Here is a 22,392-nt window from a genome sequence, read left to right on the forward strand (position 1 = left end):
CCTGGACAGCAGGAGAATTGATGCGGGGGAGGGCAGTTGCAGAGCGATGCTCCTGTACCTCTCCCTCCAGCAGCTGATGAGCCAGGACCAGGGGACAGCCTGGAGCAGGGAGAGGAGACGTGTCAGAGAGGAATAAGCCCAGAGCAGGTGAGCTGTGCTGTGTTCTGTGGGACCTCCCTTCCTCCCTCCCTACACTGACGGATTTTATGGGGCTGCAACCACCCCCCTCCCCTCCTGCCTGGAGATCAGCAGCCCTTGGAGAAGGTGTTTGTGTGCAGAGCTATATGCGATGTGAGAAAGGAAGAGAGAGAGAAGGGGAAGAGAGAGAGGGGGGAGAGAGAGAGAGGGAAGAGAGGGAGAGAGACAGACAGAGAGAGAGAGGGGGGGAGAAGGAAGAGAGAGAGGGGGAGAGAGGGGAGAGAGAGAGGGAAGAGAGGGAGAGAGACCGACAGACAGAGAGAGGGAGAGAGGGGAGAGAGAGAGGGAGAGAGACCGACAGACAGAGAGAGAGGGGGGGAGAGAGAGAGGGGGAGAGAGAGGGGGGGAAGAGAGGGAGAGAGACAGAGAGAGGGAAGATGTGTATTTCTGTGTATGTACATGTATCTGTGTGTATGCGTGTCTGTACGTGCCTGTGTGTGTATACATGTGTCTGTGTGTGTACACATGTCTCTGTGCGTGTGTGTACATGTTTCTGTGTGTGTATGTGTGTGTGTGTGTGTATGTACATGTCTGTGTGTGTGTACATGTGTATGTTTATTTTTCTATTAGTACATTTGGTATAATAAAGTATTCATTTTCAATATACCTCTCACTGGCCATAATAAAATTTGTGACTGCACCTGCGGCTACTAGTTTTTTTTTTTTGTGCATGCTCATTTGTTATAGGATATCATTCGTTTTTGAATGAACTGGTATGATTTGATTCAAATTAGAGTCCCAGAAACTTTAGCTATAATCTTTTGAGAATAGCCAGTTTTACTTTTAGTAAATCAATACAAGTATATGCAGGAGAGAGGTATGGAGGCCCAACACAGGGGATTATGTGCATGAAAGGTCATGATCTTTATCTGAGCCCAGGGTTGCCATTAGAAATCATGGGGCTCCATATAGTCTACCTGTAGGATCTGAGCACTTGCAGGTTTTCTGGTAGCAGAGAAGATCTGTAAATGGTAGTTCACTGAACTCCTTTCAAGTGAAAGTTTAGCTCTGAAAATGGCAGTGGCAGGGTAGCTAACCAGTGTAATGTGCAGTACTGAGCTGTTTCTTTGACAGCCATGCTGCGGCGATAGAAGTTACTGTCATAGAGGCTTGTGGAGTGGGCAAAGCATGCTTCACTCCCGCTGCTGTACAATGTATCTTTCTCTCCACTCAGAAGAGAAAGCATACACAAGGGCAGGCCTTACAGTGAGTGATCAGGTGACTGGGAAAAGGGATCTCCGGTTCTGATTATTATTATGGAACCTTGGTGAGAGCCTGGTCCCTGTGCTGGGAGCACAAAGATGTGTACACATATAGTGTACTCACAGAAGAAGATCCACTTCAGTGAGGCTGTGTATGTATGTGTACAGTCATCGGCAAGGGGTTAAATACATCTAAACCCTGCAATTGTCTCATTAAAACATTAGGTGTGCACCTGCTGATAATAATGAAGCAGTCATTTCCATTCATCAATCTCCAAAGGACAGTGGAACAAACAGCTTTTCATTCAGAACAGAAACAGGTAGGAATCTGCAATACCATTTGTTAACCTCTTCCTGCCCAATTAATGCGTAGGTATGGTGATAAAGAGGGTAGGCATTTATACTCACATGCCACACATATGTGTCTAAGGGTAACATGGGTTTATGTGCTGAGATGGTTCTCACTGTCAAAGACAGCTCTAGGTCTGTACAAATGATTGGGAATTGGGGAGACTGGCTCCAGATCATGTGATCACCAGTTAGAATGCCAGGGTGGACAGGAAAGGGTTAAAATCCTTGCAATGTACATTTACCACCCAAAGGGCATTGAGTTTTTTTTGTCAACATAAGTGGAGTTACACTTTAATGTGGTTACCCTTACCTGCACTTCAGCCCAGAATAGTGCAAGGCTCAGTCTTTGTCTATTCATAATGAATGACTATTGTGTTAACAAAAGTACCATATTTACAGAAATTAAGTCGGTTGATTAGTTGCTATGCTTTACTGTACTTTGAACATCGATCTTTACCTCATTAAGGCAGGTTAAAAGAGTGTCACTATACTTTGCGCTCTAAACTTGGGTCTTGGCATTATATCTGGCACCCCAATTAAGCATTTTAAACAGACTTCAGAATTCTTTTTCATTTGATATTTGAAAAGAACATCCTCGGGACCTGAATTTCATTTCTGCATGAAACAGCTGATGAGTTCTTATGCTGAATCAACTTATTGTAAGCTAAGGATAGCAAAACACATAACCTAGCTTTAACCCATATTGTATTTCAAATATCTAAAGCAAATGCTGAATATGAGAAAAGAAGATGTACAGTATGTTAAAAAAAAGTACCTACTACACATTGGTTTGGAAATTGTTAGGACTACAAAAATGCTGAACAAGCTGCTTGAATAGGCATGGCACAATGAGCAGAAATGCAGCCAATAATGTATATTGAAAGATCTTTTATCCAAACTATTTAACAGCCCCGCATAACAGGACCACACTATGCGAGAGGAAATGTGTTTTTGTTATATTAGAGCATGGGCATGATCTTATTCAGTCATACACAATCAAAGGACAGCTCTATCCATAACTTATATTTCACTGTTTATTGGACGCTAATATATTTTAATGCAAAATATTTGGTTATCCTTCTCAGAAAAAAAAAATCACACCACTGTTTTGCACTTTTGCAATGAAACAGAGGTATAAGCTTCTAAGGAAAATTATTATTATTATTATACAGTATTTATATAGCACCAACAGTTTGCTCAGCGCTGAAAATGTTGCCTCTGGATCCTTCAAAAGATAGAAACAGTCTCTGGGTGATTCAGCTGAGTTGAAATATACAGTAAGTGTTTAGGAGCTATCATAACATATAAATGGTGATACATGCAATGCTCTACATTGAATGTTGTATTTAATAAGCAAAATTTAAAGTTTTCGCCTCCTAAAAAAATTAACAAAAATCAGTAGAAATCAGGTTAACCACTCGAGTCCCCAGAACCATTTTAAAGCAGCACTGGGATAATAGTTATTTGTTGCAGTGCTGTTTTAAATTGGCGTTGGGGACCGGTGGTTCCTGCAGCTTCTTCTGGGGAAAGCAAAAGAACCTCTAACTGCCTGGGACAGCTGGCATCCAGTGAAATGTCAAGGACCTGAAAAGATCAGCTCTTGGACTTTGGATGTTTTCACGGAACACTGCAAGTGAGCTCTTTATGAAAGTGAAAGTAACCACAGCACTGTGCTGTGTTTACAGTGGGAGTGCGATTATGTCATGATTAACCTCACCACACACCCGTTTGCTAGGGAAGGTTGGGCAGAGCTGTCAAACTCTGCCCAGCTTTCCATACAGCAGTTGATCATGGCTGATTGCAGCCAGCAGTAAATGACTGCTCCTGATCTGCTTGGGGGATCTGGATCAGATCTTCACCAATCAGATTCAGACCCCTCAAGCAGAGTAATACAATAGAATAAAAAAGTACAAAATACACATATAAAAATGTAAATAAATATAAAAAAACCCATATATATATATATATATATGAATATATATACATATATGAATATATATATACAGGTGAAACTCGAAAAATTAGAATATCGTGCAAAAATCCATTTTTTTCAGTAATGCAACTTAAAAGGTGAAACCAGGGGCGGACTGACCGAGGGCCTGGGATCAGTAGGGGGCCCCATGAGATGCCCCTAGTACCTTTTTCATAGGCTTTTTTGAGTTTGGGCAAGGACACAGGGGCCCCATGATCTCCTATTGCCTGGGGGCCCCATGAGTTGTCAGTCTGCCCCTGGGTGAAACTAATATATAAGATAGACTCACTACATGTAAAGCAAGATAGTTCAAGCCTTGATTTGTCATAATTGTGATGATTATGGCTTACAGCTCATGAAAACCCCAAATCCACAATCTCAGAAAATTTGAATATTACATGCAATCAATAAAACAAGGATTGTACATAGAACAATATCGGACCTCTAAAATGTATAAGCATGGATATGTACTCAGTACTTGGTTTGGGCCCCTTTTGCAGCAATTACTGCCTCAATGCGGCGTGGCATGGAAGCTATCAGCCTGTGACACTGCTGAGGTGTTATGGAAGACCAGGATGCTTCAATAGCGGCCTTCAGCTCTTCTGCATTGTTCGGTCTCATGTCTCTCATCTTTCTCTTGGCAATGCCCCATAGATAATGTATGGGGTTCAGGTCAGGCGAGTTTGCTGGCCAATCAAGCACAATAATTCCACAGTCATTGAACCAGGTTTTGATGCTTTTGGCAGTGTGAGCAGGTGCCAAGTCCTGTTGGAAAATGAAGTCAGCATCCCCATAAAGCTCGTCTGCGGAAGGAGGCATGAAGTGCTCCAAAATCTCCTGGTAGACGGCTGCGTTGACCCTGGACTTAATGAAGCACAGTGGACCAACACCAGCAGATGACTGGGCTCCCCAAATCAACACAGACTGTGGAAACTTCACAATGGACTTCAAGCATCTTGCAGTGTGTGCCTCTCCATTCTTTCTCCATACTCTGGGTCCTTGGTTTCCAAATGAAATGCAAAAGTTGCTCTCATCAGAAAAGAGGACTTTGGACCACTGAGCAACAGACCAGGTCTGTTTTTCTTTAGCCCAGGTAAGACTTGACAAGAGGAATACAACATTCGAAGCCCATGTCCAGGATCCATCTGTGTGTGGTGGCTCTTGATGCACTGACTCCAGCCTCAGTCCACTCCTTGTGAAAGTCCCCAACACTTTTGAATGGCCTTTTCCTGACGATCCTCTCCAGGCTGTGGTCATCCCTGCTGCTTGTGCACCTTTTTCTTCTACACTTTTCCCTTCCACATAACTTTCTATTAATGTGCTTTGATACAGCACTTTGGGAACATCCAACTTCTTTTGCAATTACCTTTTGAGGCTTTCCTTCCTTATGGAGGGTGTCATTGGTGGTTTTCTGCACAACTGTCAGGTCAGCAGTCTTTCCCATGATTGTGATTCCTACTGAACCAGACTGAGAGACCATTTAAAGGCTCAGGAACCCTTTTCAGGTGTTATGGCTTAATTAGCTGATTAGAGTGGGACATTTTGAGCCTAGAATATTGCACCTTTTCACAATATTCTAATTTTCTGAGATTGTGGATTTGGGGTTTTCATAAGCTGTAAGCCATAATCATCACAATTATGACAAATCACGGCTTGAACTATCTTGCTTTGCATGTAATGAGTCTATCTCATATATTAGTTTCACCTTTTAAGTTGCATTACTGAAATAAATGAACTTTTGCACGATATTCTAATTTTTGAGTTTCACCTGTATATATATATGTGTAACATGGGTGCATTTGGAGCTGTGCATAGGCAAACACATGGGTGTCACATTGGGAACAGCTGATGTATCTGTGCAGCTGCTTCGTCCCAATTGACAGCAATGGGCCTGCCTGCATAAGGATGCATGCAACACCTATCAGGTAAACATGGCCCTTAGACAGGGTAAGGATTCATACACCCTATGTGAATGAGGCCTAGGTGGCAACAATGATGTAGGGTGATCTGAATGACATTTGTGTTTGCTCCACAAGCATCAATTGCTCATGTAAATGAACACGAGGTTGCTCAAATATTTAGCAAATACATACCTGTGAGAAATCTTGGGGTCATGCTAATTTGTACCCTTATTTACCCAACTTAATGCTGTGGTACACTAACTATATATGCAAACCATTTTTTCCCACATGCATTGCACTGGAGCATCAGAAGGGAAAAGAGATCTTCTAAACTAAACCGCATACATTTACGAGCTTTGCTACTCTGCTATGTTTCATAAAAGTCACACTGAAAAGTGATATGATGTTAATTAGAAGACTTACTTTGGGGCAAATTGATATTATTATATTATTATATAATATTGTATTATTTATATAACAAATTGGGTAAATGTTGCATTGTGGAATTACAAAACAAAATACATTTTTCTAATTATTTACTGCTTATTCTCAATAAATACTAATACAACAAAAATATATATATCTGAATTTGCTATCAAGTTAAAACCCAATTAGTCCTGAAAAATATCAACGTATAATACTTCAGAGTAGACTACAAAACCTCAAAGATAAAATTTGCTGTACTGAAACACTGTCACAGCGAGGGCCTGCCATGTTGCCACCAAGTTGCCACTAATACATGCTTATATGTATCCTTGTGTTTGGGAGAGGTAGATGAACAAATTGTTGAATGCAGTTTTTACCATGTCATCACTATGTTTGCAAAGCCTGTCAATGAATTTGTGGTTTTGTTGAAATTGTGCATTTAAATTGTTTTCCTAAAGTGAAAATGTTTTGTCGAAAATGTTTGCCAAAAAATTAACATGATAGTTTTCAGCCATTGAGAGGCAGAATGTCCTCCCTTGTTTCTGGGCCCTGTCATGTTCCCACTAAGTGACTAAGGCATACCTATTTGGTATCCTTCTGTATAGAAGAAAAAGCTGAACATATTGTTTGATACAGTTTTAACCATACCATCACTGTGTTTGTGAATCCCATCATTGAATTTACGCTTTCTTTGAAAATTCCGGATATAATTTTTTTCCCTAATTTTGGTGCCAATTGCATTCTGAAACATTGGTGTTTAAAGTCCAGGTTGTACCCTTTGCCAAAAACCTTGAAGTGTCTACTTTTCTAAATAGAGTCTTTTTTGGGGGGGTAGTTTCTGGGGTATTGCCATTCCTGAGCCACTGTAAATACAGTTTTGTGCCAAAAATTGGACATGACAGTTTTCAGCCATTGACAGCAGAATGCACTCCCTTGTTTCTGGGTCCTGTCATGTTCACCTCATGAGATTAAGACATACTTATGTGGCGTTCTCATGTATAAAAGTAGTAGTATAAAGTATTTTATGGCCTATTACCTATTACCTACTTATACACATAAAAAACTGAAAAAACCTAAAAGCAACACTTTTAAATGTATTTTCTTTTACTTTTTTTTTTTTAATTCAATTTCAAATAAGCCTGATATAAAAAATATTACTTACAAATGTTCAAAACATTCACAGTCTAACACTTCATATTCTTTTGCTGTTCAAAATGGTGCATTTTATGGGGTCCTTCAATATATTTACAAAGATAGGGCCTTTGTTGTCAAGTCACAGTGTGAGAAAAAAGCTTCATAAATAAAATCCAATATATACAACATTGTTTCTACAGCATATGCTGTATTTTCCCAGGCAGATTTGGTATTTTTTCATTCCAGATAAATTTTAAAAGAAAAAAAACAGTGCCTCGTCTTTTACATTTTGTCATCCATATTACACAAGCATTAGTGACTTCCCATAGCTAAGAGATCAACCTTTCCAGTAAGGAGTGTGTACACCTGGTGGCATGGGAAGCAAGAGGTTGCCCAATATAAAACAGAATGTAGTGTCAGCATAAATTGATAAGATATCGTAAAAGTATGTTACAAGAATCATATATACGTACACATTTCTTACAAACAATTTTATGTATGCATGTTTGGATATAATTAACTTTTTTTGGTAAGTGGAAAAATTTAGTTCCATAATTGCTTGCCCAGTCCAACAATGTATCCTCTCTGTTGGCAAGGTGGTTATTTCAAACTATTATAGATCAGATCACCTGAAAATGTTTCATGTGCAAAGATAGATCATGGAGAAGATGCAATGATAACATCTCCAAATGCCTGAAAATGCAAGTAATAGCATTAAGCAGGCATTAATACATGGCAAACCGTTGCCCCAACCTGGACTAAGTGACAGTTCTATTGAGGCCACCACAGCCACACCACTTAGCAGCTTGGATGTCCTCTCCTGTGTCTGTTCTCTTACCGCTCCAGCTGATGATACCACTTAATAAGCAGGAGACTGCTTGCTTGGATGCAACCAATCACCCTCTTGTTAACATGAAATATTGGGCTGAGGACACTGATACAAATGGAAGACTGTAGTGTGACTGGGACAGCAACATGAAGGGGACTGTGATGTAAAGGGGGGTCTGGGGACATGGACATGGGGTAAATGGAGGCTGTGATGTAAAAGGGGGGGCTGTGATGTAAAAGGGGGGACTGTGATGTGAAGGGGGACTTTGAAGTAAAGGGGCGATATCATGTGAAGGGACGGCTGATAACACTGGTGTAAAGGAGGGGCTGTTTAGTACAGGCTGGGCTGTGAATTGGACTGTGATGTGAAGGAGACTGTGATGTAAAGGGGAGAGGACCATAATGTTAAAAGGGGGTTCAGTGACATTGGAGTAAAGGGTGGACCATGATGCACAGGGGGAATATGATACAACCAAATGAGAACACTAATGTAAAGGGGAGACTTTGATGTAAAGGATGGGCTGTGATGTGAAGGGAGGACTGTGGACACTAATGTAAAGAAAGAAACTCTAAAGTAAAGGTAGGGTTGTGATGTGAAGGGGAGCTGTAATGTGAAAAGGGGACTGAGGACACTGATGTAACTGGGGACTGGAATGTGAAGGAGGCCTAGGACACTGATGTAAAGAGGGAACCATGATGTAAAGGAGGGACTGTGATGTGAAGGGGAGCATAAGGGCACTAATATAAAGGTGGCTGTAATGTGAAAGATGCTGTGGTTTGAAGAGTAAACTGAGGACACTGATGTAAAGTGGGGACTGTGGTGTAAAGGAGGTCTGTGATGTAAAGGATCCAAGTCAAAGCAAAAACATGAGATGAGGATCTGGAAGAAAATGTTACTGACTGTACCTCCGTGAAATTTAATTCAATACTCTTGACATAGAAGATGTTTAAACAGCGGACTACTAACTCACTTACAAATCCTGATAAAGTGAGAATTCACACTGAATAACTTCTGCATTCAAGTACTTGTATGTAAAGCACATACATGTCATGGGTACATACAGTGTCTTTCTGCACTGACTGTTGTCATTTTGCAGTGACATACATGTGGAGCACATATCTGCCATGGATACATGCAGTGATGTTCTGTAATTGATGTTTTGTTCTGTGTGAGCATAAGGACATTTTGATTTCTCTCGCAGTGGGTGACTTGGCAAAGCCCATGGGAATTTAGCTTACCTCTTGCTCATCATGTGTCACTACCTGGATATTTTGTGGCACGAGCCCGGAAACTGCTACTGTTGTCACTGCAACAGGAGTATCTGTTGGCTTTTATTTGTGTCAGCTTGCATGATTCCAAGGAGCATTCCAATGTAGATTTAGGGAGCATGAACAAATTCTTAGGGGCTATTTTGTCTGTCAAAATGCAGAGCGATAGGGAAAGATTGAGTAGCTCCATTGCTGTTGAGTAGAGAACAGTCATCCATAAGATTTCAGGACATGGATGGAACAAACCTTACTGGGTTTTCTAGCCAAAGGTTGCTCATTGAGACCAGGCCTGTTTGATGTGAGGTTAACCCAGGTGGCTGCTGGAAGCTAAAATTCTTGGTGGGGTTTAGTGTTTGGTGCAAATAGTAGCCTTATGTCTGAAGCTAAGCCTGGCTTTCCTCTAGAGGGGTGGCTTATTCTGGCAGTGGTTATCCTTTGTAGTTGTGGTGTCTTTAAAAATGTCACTTGAATTAAAGACTACTCAATTCCTCTCCTCAGATATCAATTGCATTGGTTGATTCAAATGAATCAAATAGGAGGTACAATGGAGAATTCTATGCACAGAATATGCTTTTCGTTTTATTGTGCATATAGAATATGATAGTTTTATTTCTAACGGTCTAATCTTCTGATAAAGCTTTTTAGCTTAAAATATAGATCAAAGTAACAGCTAACCACATCTATAACTGTGAAAAGCAAATAGACCAATACCATGGGGTACAGAACATTGTTTGATCTTACTATAAAATTTATAGGATCTAACAAACGGAACAGCTGAAATCAAAGGACATTCTCACTGGAACTTCAGTCTGAAGCTCTATACATTTCCAAGGTGAAAGCTGTCTATTTATTGTCTCATTGCCAACTTATACTTCTTACCAAGTAACAGGATCGTACAAGGTATGAAGGTTATACTCCTGTTTATGTATGCAGCCATCTGTATTCCATTGCAGAGGTTTCCCTTCAATTCCTACCATCTTAGCCTCTCTTTGATCTGCAACTGCCATGGTGCTGCACATGTGATCAGTTATGACACCAGCCATTTGATGGTTTGACAGTTTGGTTGAGAACACAAACAAATGTGACAGCATTCCCAACAAACCCAGAATGTAACTGTTTTTTGAAACCATTTAGTCCATGGGTTTAGTTCCACTGTGGGCTACTGGTGGTGAGCTACCAGTATACATGGCAGTGTTGCATATGTACGTAGGTATAAATGTTAGGACATTGAAAAACTGTTGTTTTGTAGCACCCTGAAAACATGGGTGCAGTTTTCTACAAGACTTGAAAAGGGCTTTAATAGGTATTACTTTCATAATATTTTTGCTTTCTTTACCAGTATCTTTATGCATGGATAAAAGAGAACAACAATTACTTTTGTTTTTCATAACCAAAAGCACAAAAATGAATATTATTCACAAATAGAATATTAGCAAGAAATCATGGAAATGATGAATATGTGAAAAATTTCACAATTTGTGTTTTATAAGTGGTAATTAAACTGTGTTTACTGTGAAAAAATAATTATGATTCTCCTTTGTGGTAAATAAACATAGTAACAAATTGAGATTTGAACTAGATTAAAATGGGTGTCATTGCTGTGAATAAACACCATAAATATCTAAACACCATAAAATAGCAATTGCATGTACAAATAGAAAAAAAACAACACAAATGAGGTGGTTTCTATGACAATGTTATACAGTACATAAACACACGTGGCACTTCAACTCCTAACATACATTCACATTATGTAATGTACAATGTGATTGAAGGGGGTCTGGTAATCCATACAGTAGAATTAGTTTAAATGAAAATGTAATTTAAACAATACTTAATTATTGTTATTCTGTGTTAGATCTGTTAAAATAGTATTTAGACATCCAGCAACTTTGTCTCATATTTTGCATGTTAGAGTAAGTGTTCAAGAGCGGCAATGATATTTTATCTATAGATAGTCATATATGGTACAATTTGATTGCATAACAAGCTTGAAGTCCAAAAAAACAGCTTTAAGCTAAATTCACATATCTGTGAATGGTGAAAGTGTGTAAAATTATGTACATTCCCGACTCACAGAGAAATGTGCTGCACTTTAGCAAATGAACTGGGGTGCTGTTAATTCTTAACACATGAGGCTTGGTGCAGCGGGATTTTAAAAAAAGGGTTGGGGACTCTTTTTCTCCTGTGTTTCTGCAGGCAGGGCAGCCAATCGAAATGAATGTACTTACCCAACCACCTGAGGTCAGTGTGAAAAACCTAAAGTCAAGGACTGAAGCAAGCCAGTACCTGAATGCAAAATATACAAAACTTAAATATACAAATAATGCAAAATGGTTTTACTGTCTCTTTAAATAATATTAAATGAATCCAACATGATAAACAATCAGTGAATAAATAAGGATAAATTATATTCAAACACACCAATTCATAAATGAAAATATATATAATATCATACACCTTACAAAGTGAATAAAGTGCACAAGTGCATGAATTAAATTAAATAATTCAATATTTGACTAAAAGTCCAATCAAAAATTCATAGTCCACTAATCACTGAAAACTGGTGTTGTGAAATCTTTTATCTCCATGTACTCAGCCACATCCACATGTGCGAACTCCTTACCAAAAATGGCTGACCTCTATGCTCTAGGAGCAGCATACAGCATAAATTGAATAAACCCACAATCTCAGCAACAACAATTTGGGATATGCATCTGGTCACTTCACACCACTAGATGGCTCCAACACAATCTCAAAGGCTCAAGTAATTAATCAACTTGGTCAGTATATGTCACTCAGAGAAAAAGAAACTTCATGGCCCAATATCATCAAAACAGGGAGTTTGTTAAGTTATTATTAAGTTAAAAGGTTCTCAGAAGAGTTTGCTACACAAACAGGGACATTGCGGCATTGCTGCCCGACCAGCGGCATGCATGATGACGGAGCTTATTCGTGATTTGTTATGTGTTTTGGTAAGTGTTCCTATTCACAAAGCAAAAGGTGTCAAGGCTGACTGCAAGTATTTCTCAGGTAGCTCAACATGTTTTGTCCCAATCTACTGGGCTGCGGACTGGTTGAGTCCAGTTCTCATTAACATATAATGGAGAAGCCCAGCATTGAACCCTTTAACTTTTAGACAGACAGTGTTCAAATCCTTCAAGTACAGTTCAAGTTCAAGTACAACTGGGGAGAGAGGTGCCTCAGACAGGGTCAATTATGATTAAACAGGGAAAACATCTACTTGGTTCTCTTTGTTATGAGAGGGGCTGATAAGCTGTGTTAGAGTTCCAGAAAAGAAAGTCTAAAAAGAGAAGGCTGCAATTTTTTTACGTCATGCTATGGCAATTGGGACCTGTATAAGGCAGGTATTATCCCAATTTTTCTAAAAAAAGTGGAAATCTCCTTGGTTAGTTCACTTTTTCAGAATAAAATGAACCTTACACTCTCCCTCCACCCCCATTCCCTGTTGTACTTACAATTGTGGGTGAGCTGTCAGTGCCATGCAACAAGTAAAGTGGTCCAGTGTTTTGAAATCCCCTCTCCTCTCACTCCACTCTCTGCAGGGTTTCAAAGACAAATCATAGCGATGCTGACCAGCACTGACCAGTCATAATTGTCCAGGATGCCAAGCATCAACAGCATGTGGGCATTGACAGCTCATCACCCATGGAGGTAAGTAAAACAGGGAGGGGGGTTCACTTTTTTGTTTTTTCTGAAAGGTAGTCTTTAAACCAATTGAGGGGTGTAGTATTCCATAGTTCTCTCTTGCTTCACTCATGTAAAATGTAGAGAAAGTCATCTTTCATTAGTGAATATGGTGGAGCTATGTTCACATCAACTGCTCAATCACATATAAAGTAAATAAAAAAATAAAATAAAAAAAAAAGATTTTTGCTTTCACAGATTTGAAAATTTAGGGGAAATGCCTTATATAAATTAGGTGTGCAGAGAAATGATTACCTGAGCCTAATAAACTATAAGGGTTTGTATAAATGTAAATGATATAAGAAGTTCCTGGTGATAAACCAAGTTGTGTCCATGTCTCCAATGCTAAGTTAGATGTTAGAAGAGGAGTACATAAAACCATCTCATATATATTCTAATGCATTTCAAATATGTTTATAACAACTTCATTTTTCAATATTTCTACAGTTTAGGTAGACACAAGGAAACCATTTTGATAACAATACTAAATGCCATGTTTTCTGAGAAAGACAAGAAGAGAATGTGAAGGATGCAATTATTTTTCCCATAACTGTCCCACTTGCTTCATATCTCACACAATGCCAGCATCCTTTCAGCACTACTCTCAAGGCTGTCCATCAAATGCTTACATGAAAATTCTTTTCCCCTTTTCCTATGTGTTCAACATTGAATAAGCACATTGGATTCTTAGTTGAAAGGTCCTTTCACTTAAACATATTTACATCTGCAGTGTGAATTATTTCCCACATGAAATGCTCTATGGGATCATGTGATCCTGATTGCATTGGATGTTGCTGCTGCTCTCCATGAATCTGAAAACTCGGTGAAGTAGGTACTACCCATGCAAAATTTAAACTTCAGTATATACAAAATGACAATTAATCAGATCTCTTTGTAAATTATGTACATATTATTATTATTCGGGATGTATATAGCATCAACAGCTTTTCGTACTACTTTACAAAATAAAGGAGGCAGTACAATTATAATACAATTCAATGCAAGAAATTTAGGAAGGCCCTGCCTTTGAAAGCTTACAATCAAAAAGGTAATAACTGTGAGGGAATGAGCTGATGGAGAAAGTTAAATTAAAGTTGTAAGGTAGAGGTAGGATAGACTTCCTAAGGAGATGTGTTTGCAAGAATTGCCTGAAGGCAGAGACAGTAGGAGATAGCCATATGGATTGGGGGTGCGGAATTCCAGAGGAGGAGAGACGTTCTGCAAAGGTTCTGGAGATAAGCATTGGAGAAGGTGATGAGGAACTAGAGAGCAGGAGGAGAGAGCTGAAATGAGTAAAGCAGACAGCTTGGGTGGCAATTTGAGATGAGGCTGGTGATGTAGCTAGGGGCAGAGTTTTTGGATGCTTAGCTACACAGCCACAAAGTACAGCGCTGATCCGAACAGCTCTGTAGTATGTGATCGCTGTGATGATCACTTCCAATATCCTGCACATCTGCACAATAACCCCTTCGCCTCCTCCCCCTGAGTTATGATGCACTATATAGTAGGGTGATAGCTAATATTTTCATGAGTTCTCATACTTGTGAAAATGCTCCTGATACCTGAAACCGATACTTTGTGGTGCGATTTGCATCAATACAAAATGTATGGACACAAATTGCACCGCAAAGAATAGCATGCAATTTGGAGAGGAATACAATTCCTGTTCAAATCACATGTGGTTTCCCCACTGCTCCTGTGTGAACTCAGGCTTGCCACACAGGAACAGTGGGGGAAACCACCCGCACAGATTCCTATACTGTCACAGAAGGAAAAGCTGAGGATTTTAAATACCCGCGTCTTTCTCTCCTCTCAGTGCAGGGATGACAGTACGGGTTAGACTGCTTTTGATTGGTCAGCACTGCCATGTTACTGACCAGTCAGAAGCTGTCTAGTCCATACTGTCATCCCTGCAAGGAGAGGAGAGAAAGCCGTGGGGTTATCAAATCCCCAGACCTCTGAAGCGACTTTCTCTCCTCTCCTTGCAGGGATGAAAGTACGGCTATGACAAACCTGGGTTTACACAGGAGCAGTGGGGAAACTGCATGTGATTTGGACAGGAATTGCATTCCTATTCAAATATCATGCTATTCTTTGTGGTATACTCTGCGTCCACATTTTGTATTGATGCAAATCAAACCACAAAGTATCTGTACTCGGTATCGCCGAGTACTTGACCGAAAGTATCAGTGCTCATTTCTTCATTTCTAAACTATTGTGGCTAAATATGACCACTTTTGGGTGTCTACTTTTTAAAAATGGATCATTCTGAGGATTTTGCATTGTTCTAGCATTTGTGTTTGATATGTTTTGTAACAAAATTAAGGTTTTTTTTTTTTAATTGTTGGTCTCTAATGGTTACTACGTACCACCGAAAGAGGGCTCTATTAGTCTGAAAAAAAAATGATTGGATGAAGTAGTGCATGAGAGAGCAATTGTTAGTTAAACTATCACAGCACTGAAAACTGAAAAATGGCCTAAATGAATAGGTATCACAGGCTTTTACTCAAGTGGTTAAGTAATGTCTACAACTTATTTTGCATTATGATACCTAACTGTATTTTATCAGGTATCATATGATGCAGAAAAAAACCCATAACATTTCAGGGGTGCAATTATTTAACTATTTTTGCAGGTCTAGAATTTATACAGGTCCATACATTGACAAACCATTTAAAAAAACAGTTAATTATTAATTAAAATTTTTAATATTTTGATTAACTATTGATTAATTAAATCTTTCAGTGGCTTCATATTTGGGCATTCCATAAGGATAATATTTTTCTTCATGCTCCTCTGTCATAGAGATCCACTATTCTTGTTCTAGTAAGGGAAATCTTACCCTTCCTGCCCTCATTCTTTGACCTTTAAAAGCTTAAAACTTCTAAGATGGACTAATCCCCCCTCCTAATGGTCACATCTGGGAAGTAGAGCTGGGTAGTCAACAACCATAGTTCAAGAATCAAAATCAGTGAGTAAATAGAACAACCACAGTTTGGCAAAAAAAATCAAATGTAAATTATGGTTGGACTTATCCTTTAAAACATGAAGCACTTTAGCTTTCTTAATATAGTCAGGAATATTAAGTTTACTTGCTTCTATAATCTTTCACTTTTTTTTGTTCTTTGAAAGTTGTATTATGATAACCAAAAGTGCAACTAGTTTTGATTTCTTACTACTTCCAGATAAATATGTCTGTGGATACCAGGTTCTCTCCATTTAAAGTGATCCTAAATGTTCACTTTAAGAAAAAAAAAAAAGTATATTACACTTACTTGCTCTGTGTAATGGTTTTGCACAGAGCAACCCTGATTCTCCTCTTCTTGGGTCCCCCGCCGGCGCTCCTAGTTCCTCACCCTGCTGGGTGCCCCCATAGCAAGCCACTTGCTATAGGGGCACTTGTGCCTTCTCACTCTTGAGTTGGCTCTGTGTGTCCATATGGCTCTCACTACTGGAGTAGAGAGAGAGCCGAGAGAGCCTCTGCTGTCATGCACATCACTGGATCGAGATTAGGCTTGGGTAAGAATGTGCGGGGCTGGGGGGGGAGCTGCATGCAGAAGGGTTTTTAACTTAATGCAGAGAATGCATTAAAGTGGTTGTAAAGGCTAAAGGTTTTTTACCTTCTATGAATGAAGTTAAAAAACCTTCTGTGTGCTGCTCCCCCCACAGCCTCCCTAATAGTCATCTGAGCCCCCTCTCGATCTCTGGATGTGCATAGAAGCCTTGCCTGTCCCGGGTCTCCCTATCCTCATTGGCTGAGACACAGCAGCGGGAGCCATTTCTGCTTTCAATCACAGCCAGTGAGTCAATGAGGAGAGAGTGGGAGGTGGGGCCGAGCCTTTGCTTGATGTGTCTTATGGATGCAAGCATGCACTAATACGCCCACAGCAAACTTCTTGCTATTGGGGGCACCGATCAAGGGGTAGGAGCCAGGAGTGTCGGCGGGGGACATGAGAAGAGTATCAGGGCAGTTCTGTGCAAACCACAGGTAAATATAGACATATTCTTTAAAAAAAATAAGCTTTAATATCTCTTTAAGGTAAAACAACTTTCAACTTTCAGAACCACTAATCTCTATATTCAAATATTATTTATTTTTATATTTCAAAAATGGACCACGCTAAGGTCACAAATAGACAAAATAAACTGTGCAGTCACTTCCTGAGGACGATCTATTGGTCCAAAACTAGTCGAGGGCTTATGACACAACTTCTGCTGATGTCACTTCTGGGATTTGGAACACATGCTGGAATGTGGCGGCCATCTTAATTCCCATTCATAATATACAAAACTGAATACACCTAGTGCCAGGAAAGACACTTTTTTTGTGAGTGTCATTTCTAATGCTTGACCCCATATTAAAGTTTTATACAGTTTTACACTATCGGATGTCTGGTTTTGTTTTGATTTATGCTGAAAATATGAAATACTGCCTGTGGAGGAAAGGAATTGCCTAACATTGATGCAGATCTAGTGGAAAGTTATTGGTTACTACCAGCAACCACGATTATAAGGCCGAAGGAATATCTGCCATTAGGACCGGATTGCAAACTGGGATAGTCCCAAAAAAAGAGAGATAGAGATAGGTGGTCATGAATGACAGTGAGTTTACATCTATGTGGGGCACCAGTGTGAACACAGCGAAGCACTTGTAATTTCAATATGGAGTATCACCGTTAAAGATACAGCACCATTGCACCAATTATTCACATGTTGGAACTGAATATTAATATTGTATTTGTATTTTGCTCAGCGCTATCACTTTAAAGATTGCACAGTTTATTTTGTCTATTTGTGACTTTAGCACTGTCCATTTTTGAAATATATAAGATTTTGTGTTTAGGAATTCACATTCATGACTGCCGCTATATAGGTATCTTATATATAGTTAAATTATTTCACATATATGTTAATTAATTTTTTCCTAAGCGCAACAGCACCCCCTTTTTTCTTTCAAACATTATTTATTTATACATCCCTCATTAATATATACAGCCTCTCTTGGTACTTGTATTGATTCAAATATGACTGCATTACAGAGCAGATCAGGCAGGTCCTCTATGCAAATGTCTTGAAAATGTAACCTGCTTTATGGTTCATGGTATACTCAACTAATTACTATTTTGTAAGTTACCTGTATACATTGGCAGGTCTGGGGTTTAAAATACAATCAAGCACAGAGAGTAAAATAATTTTGAAGCATTCTCTGACTTTTCTTGGTTTATAACATCTGAAAGAGTTCTGCAAGCTGTTTGTGATAAACTATATCTTGTTCAGGGAAGACTTTGCCATCTGTTTATTTGAGAACATCATTTGTCATGGTTTATCCTCAGATAAAAAGTTATCTTTTGCACTCATGGACAGTTTCTTTCTTTTTATACTTACCTTTCCTAAGTGTCAGGCATAAAAAATATATTTTTTAAACAGAAATGATATATTGGATAATGTTCCCTATCTTGTAAATGAAGTGAATATTAAGAATTAAAGTAGATCTAAAACCTACCTAACAGTAGCACTGAGATGCAACAAAGGATGAAAAATAGGTGAAAATATGAATTTTATTGGAAAAAAATGGCAGCTGTTTGTCATACGCTGAGCACAAAGAAAATTAAATGTCACCCAGTTGGGGTGTATATCTACTTTATGCTATCATAACACTGCACAACTCTGCAAGTCATGTGTAGATGTTTATAGAGGTCACAGAACTGCAGTTGAATCTGATATCCTTAAACTGTATTTCAACTTTTGCAGTTAAATTTGAGAAAACCCCACTGTATGTTTCTCATGTGTTCCCATGCACACCTAAAGTGATTGTAAAGGATATTTGTTTAAAAAATAACAAACATGTCATACTTACCTGTTCTGTGTAATGGTTTTGCAGAGAACATCCCGATCCTCCTCTTCTCGGGTCCCTCACCAGCGCTCCTGGTTCCCCCCACCTGCTGAGTCTCCCCTGAGCAAGCCTCGCACATGCTCACTCCTGAAGCGGCTTTATGTGTCTATAAGACAAACAGAACACAGCTTGGCCCAACCCCCCACTCCCTTCTCACTGGCTGTGATTGAGCCAATGGCTCCTGCTGCTGTGTCTGAGCAAATGAGGAGGGGGAGAAATGAGAGAGCTTTTGCTCTTGTGCACACCACTGGATTGAGATCAGGCTCAAGTAAGTATAAGGATGGGGGCTTGGGGGGTAGCTGCTTGCAGAAGGTTTTTACCTTAATGCAGAGAGTGCATTAAGATAAAAAACCTTCTGCCTTTAAAACCACTTTAATATCTAGAAATAATTTAATTTAAATTAAATTAACTTTCTAGGGTGTTTTGGTGCAGACCTTGAGTAGACTGCAAGCTAGTCTGACCGATTTGAAATGTAGAAAATCTAAATCCCTCCACTGACAAAGAGAGATACATTGGGGTTGATTAACTAAAACTGGAGGGTGAAAAATCTGGGGCAGCTATGCATGTTAGCCAATCAGCATCTATCTTCAGCTTGTTCAGTTAAGCTTTGGCAATAAAACCTGGAAGCTGATTGGTTTCAATGCAGAGATGCTCCAGATTTTGCACTCTGCAGTTGTAGTAAATCAAGCCCATAAAGTCCCCCCTCAATAACACAGAATGCAGAAGTCCAGTTTCTAGATCTTTAAAGTGGAGCTCCACCCAGAAGGGGATGTTCTGTTTTAAGGCTTTATCCCCCACTCCCCGTCAAGGATTGGCACCTTTGGGGAACAGGGAGAGGGGGTACCCGAATTTGACAGGGTCCTGCTCCCACTTCTGCTGCAGTGGAAGTTGTCTTCCCCCCTCTCCCTGTAGTCTTCTGGGACATGTGACAGGTCCCAGAAGACTACGGGACCATTCACAAAGTGTAGCGCTACTTGCACATGAGCATGCGCAGTGGGCACCAGGCTGTGAAGCCGCAAGTTGGCACAGCAGGTTGCTCACACTGAAGATGCTGGCGCCGGGGACACAGGACAGCTGGTGAACCAGGCTGGTGTAAGGACACCGCAGGATCAGGGGCGGACTGACCATTTGGAAACTTGGGCACTGCCCGAGGGCCCGGGGTCAGTAGGGGGCCCCATGAGATGCCATTGGTACCTTTTTCATAGGCTTTTTTGAGTTTGGGCAAGGACACAGGGGCCCCATGATCCCCTATTGCCCGGGGGCCCCATTAGTTGTCAGTCCGCCCCTGCGCAGAATTGAGGGACAGGTGAGTGTCTGTTTTTGTAAAAGTCAGCAGCTGCAGTTTTTGTACTGCTGACTTTTATTTTATTTTATTTTAACTGTTCCTCTGCTTTAATCATTTGCTAGGACAGACAGTGTTCAAATCTAAGTTTACAGCTGATGATGAGATCTGCCAGCACAGTTCAAACAGGACTAAATATGATAAACATTAACTTCCCAGCATTCTCTGTATACCAATTTTGAAGTTTTCAGAAAAGAGTAAGTAAAATATAATCAGCATTTTGTAAAATTTAGGCCATGTGAATGGGAACATATAACAAATATAAAGTAGGTGTTATCCCAAATATGTTTTCAAAAGTGGCAATACACTTTAAAGTAAATCTTATCTGAAGATGCTGGCACCGGGGACACAGGACTGATCTCTTACCTAAAATTCTTGTTGCTTGGCTGCCATACTGACTGTCTGGTTTTAATACTTTTTGAGGCACCAATCCCAAAAAGCTGATCAGGAAATTCAGGGTGAAGTGGGACATTCTGATCTGCATAATTGTTCCAGGTCAGTGCATCAAAGCATTAACACCAAGTTACTGGCAATTGCAAAATGAGAAGTAGCAATGGCAGCCTCTGTGTTTCTCTTTAATAATTCATCACAGAAGACATGTCATAATACACCAACACTAAACCTTACATAGGGTGACAGACATAGAAAAATTGTCACAGACTATTGCAGTGTATACTGAAACACATAGACATGCAGAGACTATGACAGATGGATAGATATCAACATTGAAGGAAAGTCAGACATGCCTGCTGGAATTCTCTGGAAAAAAAACTTCAGCTTCTAAATCCCTGTCTTTTTACACAAACTGTCACAACTGTCCCTCAAGGGAGGGATGTGCTTTAATTTGACTGTTAGCAGTCTATTTATAAAGGACTGACTGTGTGATTCACATATCTAATGCTGTCTGGACTTTTGTCTATGTGTATTTTATGGTATTATTTTTTAAAGAGGATGTCTAATGTGGCAGATGGGTGAATTGTTCGGATTTAAGTGTGATGGGTGCAAATGGTTTGTTATTGGTATCTCCCTGTTATGTTCTATTTGGATGCTGAAGGGCAATACTTATTTGATTTTAAATGTGACAGGCAAATCTTGTTTTTATTGTCTCTTTTGCATTGTATGTGGCTGCTGATGGGTGAGTCTTGATGGGCTGGAAAAAGATGGATTAATCCTCTTTGAAAATTCTAGGTGAAAAGGGGGAATCCTCTTTTTTAATTATAGCATTCGGGTATCATTTGCAAAGTAATTTTCAGAAAATCCGCCCAATCCAATTCTTTTTCAATAGACCACTTATACTTTGGAATCAAAAACAAAATTGGTGCATGTATGAAGCGCAGATACCTGAAGGTATCAAAAACAATGTGTGTTTGAGCTTTGCCTATTAGGACAGATCAACATTCAGCTGTGACTGGAGGGTTTTGGATGGCCGCTGTTGGTATTTGCAGGTACTCCTGGATGCCTTTAAATTATTTGTGCAGCAGTTTTTTTGTTTTTTTGTTCCGAATAACAAAAACTCTATAAATTATATTCCTTGCATAGGAAATATGATGGCTGCTACTGATGACCCTTGGGTCACTGCCTTGTAACAGATACAGAGACAGTGAAATCTGACTTAAAAATTAAAAAGTGTATTTCAAGCCAAAACCTTTTTTTAGAGTTAGTTATTTTTATTATTATTATTATACAGGATTCATATAGCACCAACAGTGCACAATGCTTTGCAATATAAAGAGAGAAAGTACAGTTACAATACTGTACTCCAAAGACATCCTAGTAGGTTAATTGGATCCTGTCTAAATTGGCCCTAGTATGTGTATGTATGAATGTAAGTTAGGGACCTTAGATAGTACGCCCCTTGAGGGTTAGGGACTGATGTAAATGTACAATATATATGTAAAGCGCTGCATAAATTGACAGCTCTATATAAATACCTGAAATAAATAAAATAAATAATAAATAAAATACAATACAAGAGAGTTAGAAGGGCTCAGATGATAAGAATTTACAGTCTAATAGGGTGGGGCAAGAGGTACAAAAGGTAATAACTGTATGGAAGGAGCTAATGGAAGAATCAAAAGTTAATTTGTTAGGCAGAGGTGGGATAGGCTTCCTTGGAGAGACTTTCAAGGATTACCTAAAGGTGGACCGAAGAGAACATAGCTGGACAG

Source organism: Staurois parvus, unplaced genomic scaffold (assembly GCF_062004578.1).
Source record: "Staurois parvus isolate SC_StPar_1 unplaced genomic scaffold, SC_StPar_1.0 ptg000155l, whole genome shotgun sequence".
In the NCBI taxonomy this organism is placed as follows: domain Eukaryota; kingdom Metazoa; phylum Chordata; class Amphibia; order Anura; family Ranidae; genus Staurois; species Staurois parvus.